The following is a 6,000-nucleotide window of genomic DNA, read 5'->3' as shown; positions in this document are numbered from 1 at the left end:
GACTCCTGGTGTGACTTGTCTGGGGCGTGGAGTGTAACCGGTCAAGGCTGTGTGAGTATTGCGCATGTTGGACCACTGTTGTCTTCAGCATCTCGATGGCGTTTCTTGCTTCTACCTCGGTCGAGGAGTTTCCGTAGATGGGGAGGGACTCCAGGTGGTGGGTTGCCGCCAGCACGTTATCCACAGGACTTGAGAAGTGGCCTCGTGGTGTCTGGAAGCGAGTTGCATGGGCATCCATCGGTTGAGGCGGTGGCGGGTCAGGTGGTTGAACCGAACCCCCCCCCCCTGGAGCGGCTTGCAAAGGTCGATCAGGTCCCGCCCCAGGAGTGCGTGGGGTGTCGAAGAGGGGAGTTGGATGTAGGTCGGTCGGGAGGCGTCCGTGATGCCTCCTTTGGTGAATCGCATCGGACACGCGTTGTTGTCTCTCGAGCCGCCAGCCTTCGGTGTTCAGCCGTTCCATCTCCGCAGCGATCATGTCCTGATGCGTCGCCATCCTGGCAGCTTCCGCTTCCACGTCTCGCTGGGCTTTGGCCATCGCCTCCCGCAGCTTCGCCCGCTCGGCGTTGATCGATTCTTGATTCTCTAGCATCACAGCGGTTGTCATGAGTCTGGTGACCTCCGCCGTTAAGTCCGCCATGGCTTGAGCCGGGGTTTTCGACACCTCGCCGGTCTCATTGTTGTCGGACGGGTTTTGCTGAGGTTGTGCTGCACCCACCATATAGATGGTGATTTGTCGAGGGGATCTTTCCAGAATCTCTGGGTCCATTGCTAGTGACAACCCTCCAAGTTGTCCTTCGTGAAGAGGATGAATTGAATCTGTCTCGCCCATGGATGACTCGCCGTCAGAATTGACAGGGGTGACCTCCTGGATTGTCGGTTCGCCTTGTACGCTAGCTCCCTGCGTAAAACCGACAAAAACATGGCGCCTCTTGTCCTGTCGCGTGATGGGGAGGACGTACCTGGCCGGCTCGACAATGTCGGTGGAGGTGTCCGGCTCAGGCACGGGCGTTCCAACCATGCCGATGAAGATGTTGATCTTGCCGAAGGGGACTATGTAACCAGATTCGACTGAATCGGCTTCTGGCCCCCACAGCGAGTTGTCGATGTAGTACCTTCTGCGGCGGCTCTTTGTCATGATGCTGGCCGCATAGCTTTCTGACCCTCGTACGGCTCCCTTTGAGAACTCAACTCCACCGTGCAGTAGCCCCACGGTGGGCGCCAACTGTCGTGGTTTTCTCACGGCAGATGTCCTCGTGAAAGGACTTCAAGATGGAGCCATCGCACCTTGGTGGAGACTCAAAGGGGGTGAGCGAAAGCGAGACTCGGATTTACCCAGGTTCGGCCCCTCGTGTGGAGGTCAAAGCCTACGTCCTGCTTTGTGTAGATTGATGATGGTTTCGATTACAAGGAGGGCATAACTCGTCTGACCTAGCTCTCGATGATTTCTAACTTCCCCTATCTTCCCCAGGGACCAACCTTTATATACAGGTTGAGGCCCTAGGATTTACAAGAGTCCTGACTATGCTACAAGAGTCATGACTATGCTACATGTAGCTTTCCCTATCTCTAAGTCGCCATGCTTTCCAAGACTAGAAACCTCCTTGGCGGTCTATCCTCTGTATAGCTCCTCAACCACCATCCGGCTCCTGGGCCCCTTGGGCCAAGGCCTGTATCACCAATGAATGAGTCGCCCCTTTGGGGACCCGGCCCAGCTAGGGCGGGTTACACCGCAGGTAATATCCCCAACACCGCCCCACATCTAGAATCCTACACGATGACCGAAGGGACGAGATCCGCCATAACACGGCCCGCGCCGTCGCCCGAACCTCTCGCCGCCCGAGGTCGCCGTCATCGGTAGCCGCCACGCCGCCGGAAGATCCACACCCCATGGATATATGCATCCGTGCACCGCAGCAAACCCACCACCGCTGGGACACGCCACACAGTCGGAGGGCCGCACCTCGCAGATTTGGGTGCATACGACGTTCATGGATCCGAGGAAGGGAGGAGAGGCCCTCCGCCGCCGCCATCGGACGCACAGGCTTTCCGCCGCTCCGACCACTAGTAGCGGTGGAGGGGAGGTGGGCGTCGTGGGAGGACTAGGCGGCGGTGGTTGAGATCTTCCATGTCACCGACAGCGTGGCTAGTAGTCCAAATAATCGTCGATTTCAGTCTACGCGTTGGAAGAAAAGGAAAAATATGATGATGAAGTGCATCATTGCGAGAAGAGAGACGTTGTGGTTCGATAAGTTACGTCATCGGAGGTAACCGACGTGACAAGATGAAGAGATAGTTGTGTGCGTGTCTCGCCGAGTAGAATGATTGGATGTTTGGATTAGGAGGTGAATGTTGGATAATCCAAACATACCAACTTGTTAGTACTACTAAGTTGTGTTTGTGTTTTGTTTAGTTTAGTAGTGCGATCGGCTTGCCGGTTGATTAGCCTAGGAAACTATCTGGGTTTGTATGCTCACGTGAGTAAGATAGGAAAGTTAAGCTGTCGGGTTGGACTTGGCATGTCATTCCGAGTAGAGTAGTAGTCAGAGTTAGAGTTGTAGTACGGGTATGTGCTTTGTTAGAGATTTGTCTCTTGTGTATACCTATATAAACGTAGTCAGGGTGTGTGAGATTTGTACAGGAGAGAAAACAAGAAAAGTAATAAAGAAATATTTTCGAGTCATGACACGCGCCTCTCGCTATCTTCGTGTTGCTGCTTTTGTGTGCCGTATGTTCTTCGTATTTTGATGTGATCGATCTTGAGGGCAAATAGCCAACATAGTTTGCACAATTTGAACATAGGTGTTTGCAATTTATTTTCGGAATTATGACATTTTTTTGTGTTCATTTATTTTGTGTTTCTAATAGTCTTGTTTTTTATAAGGGACTGCTACGTGTCCATCGGTTGATCCGCAGGAAACATCCGTCACCTTGACGTCCGTTTAATGTACACGCGCAGCCGTCCGAAATACGCGGCTCGGTCGCTTCCCCGGATCCAATAATTCCTGAAACAATGATCGAGTTGTAGAAACAATCGCTTTGTTGCAAAAATAGCTTTGGGCCCATTAATTCCTTAATCAACGGTCAAGTTGCACTAATAAAAAATTTCGTCTTTTTGCAACATAGGTATTGTTGCGGAAGAAACTTTTGCAACAAAGGTCATGTTTCAGAAAAAATTTACAACATAGGTCTGGTTGTAGATTTATTTTTTCTTTGCCTTTTTTGTAACATAGGTATTGTTGCGGAAGAATTTTTTTGCAACATTAGTGATGTTGTAGAAATTTTACAATGAAGATGATGCTTCAAAAACGTCGCCCGCCATTATCGACACATGTCACAGCAACACTACGGTTGTTCGTTGTTGCCGTTTGCAACAGAGGTAATGTTGCAGAAACAAATGCATGGAGGAGGTCGGCTCGGCCATGCCATGCTCGAGCGCCTTGCGGTGGCTGACGGTCATGGTGGAGCGACGTTGGCTTACAACAATTAAGTTGCCCCTCGTAGCATCGGTGAGCCATACAACAGCGCACCTCGCAACGCCTGCGGCACAGCCAGTCGATTTGGTGTGATTTGAGGGGATGCACATCCATGACGCAGATTGGGAGGTAGGAGATGATGGGCTTAGGGAAAACATGTGGTCATGTTCTCTTTCCTAGAGGAGATAAGGATGTGTGGGGCACGTGGTGCACGTCGAAGGCGGTGGATGCACTGCTGGATCAGCCAGCTGTTGTAAACCTTTCCTTTTTATAAAACCATGAAACTGCAAAGACCTGTGTTGGAGTCCTTTTTAGAATTCAACGGTTTTCTCTTATCAATTTACTTGCCAACTTGTACATGCTTCGTTGGTAGTGGATGCAAACTTGAACAAGCTTCGTTGGTTGAAGATGCTAAGGAGGAAGCCTACTGCAAAGTTAACCTCATGCTACCTCTTGAGCTTTCGTTGGTTTTTCCCTTGAAGAGGAAAGGGTGATGCAGCACAGTAGCAGTAAGTATTTCCTCAGTTTGAGAACCAAGGTCTCAATCCAGTAGGAGTATCAAGACAAGTCACCAATGTACCTGCGCAAAAACAAACAAACTTGCACCCAATGCTATAAAGGGGTTGTCACTCCCTTCACGATTAATTGCAAGGTGAGATCTGAAGGTGGAAAGTGCAACAAAGTAAAAGTGTAGAGCTGAAAATATGATGTGAAGTAGACCCGGGGGCCATAGTGTTCACTAGAGGCTTCTCTCATGATAGCAAGTATTACGGTGGGTGAACGAATTACTGTCGAGCAATTGATAGAATCGCGCAAAGTCATGATGATATCTAAGGCAATGATCATAATGTAACGACCAAGATGCGGTCCTTCCCGATCTGGGGATCGAGGCCCCGAATTGGAAAGGAGCGCATCTAAGTGTCTCGCAAACAGGTATCACAGCACATACATACTAATAAAGATAGACAATCAGGGACTCAATTGCCTTGTCATAAATATCTCACAGTACATCACACATACAACCAAGGTAGTTCCGCTACGGACTACAAAACATAGAAAGGCTATGCTACCCTGTCTGCAGGTCCACGATCACGACCACGCCTCAATCTTCTGGATAGTTCACGTACAGGCGGTCTGTCTCCTCATCGTACTGCCACGCCAGCTGCGTGCCGTCGGGATCATCTGTCTCTGGGGTACCTGAACCTGTTGGGATTTTGGAGGAATTCGTGAGCCACGGGGACTCAGCAATCTAAGACCTTCGTGCCAAAACTAGTCAAGTTATTAGGTAGGATAAGGTGAAGTGTATAAGGCTGGAGCATCCTAAGCTTGATTTGGGGCTATCTTACGTAACATTTATGAAGGTGGACTATTCTAGCGGTCGACAGATACTTGATCACTAAGTGATCCTGATCACCTACCTACGTCAAACATAACCCCACCGTGTTCCCGATCGAAGAGAGATCTTTGAGGGGACAGTCACGGTTACGCACACAGTTGGCAATTTTATTAGCTTTTGTTTAGGTTATCCAATACCGGATGTTAACAAAATATTCCAAGTTGCCACATAACCGCGGGCACGGCTTTCCAAAAGATTAAACCCTGCAGGGGTGCTCCGACTAGTCCATCACAAACGTACACAGGCCGCAAAGTAATCCTCTATCACGAATCTCGTGATCTCGTCGGATTCCTTAGAGGAAAACCTCAACTCTGGGGGAAACCAAAGTTTCACTGGGATTCCTATACGCAAGATATATCGCTAAGGTAAGACAAGACTAGCAGGACCTCCTGACATGTCAACGACCCTGATAAGAGCCGCGTATCTCAGTCTCAGGACACGCCGGATGAGTCACACTACAGGTATACCAAACCTCAGGTTGCCCTATGGTGGCCCCATAGTCTGCCCAGTTTGGACCAACAGTCATAAGGAGCACTGGCCCGGGTTGTTGATTAAAGATACTCGGGGTGATCATTCCCTATGCAGATTATTACGTGATTAGCAAATTAACACCAATGTTGGGTCCTGCCGGACAAGTCTTATCACTAAGCGATTTATCGAGGGGGTCCCCATAACAACCCCGAACGTATTAGGAGCGATCAATATGGAATCAAACAACGGTAGCACCCGGCAAAAGGCTAAGCCTTCTGTCATTAACCAAGTATATAGGTGCATTAATTAAATAACAGCATTTAAGATAATGATATCAAGCTCATGTTATCACATGAGACAAAGCACCTGCATCTAGCAACGCTAACATTAGTAGCTGAGCAAAGCCTACTTAGCCATTCAAGTTTGCTAGGAAGGGATCAGTGTTTGGGTTCATGGCATATCAAGAGGCAATTTAATTCAGTGGTAGGCAGCGAGCAATATGACATGGAAACGCAAACTAGCATAACAAGTCTAGAGATGGAATCAAGGTCATATCCTCTTGCCTGTGATATCCTCAGCTTGGAATGGTTCTTGTTCATCCTGCACGTACTCTCCCGAATCCATGTACTCGTTCTCCGATCCCGGTGCTACCCAACATAA

The sequence above is a fragment of the Hordeum vulgare genome, chromosome 4H (assembly GCF_904849725.1).
Source record: "Hordeum vulgare subsp. vulgare chromosome 4H, MorexV3_pseudomolecules_assembly, whole genome shotgun sequence".
NCBI classification, from domain to species: Eukaryota; Viridiplantae; Streptophyta; class Magnoliopsida; order Poales; family Poaceae; genus Hordeum; species Hordeum vulgare.
Note: the sequence above shows the minus strand (reverse complement) of the source record.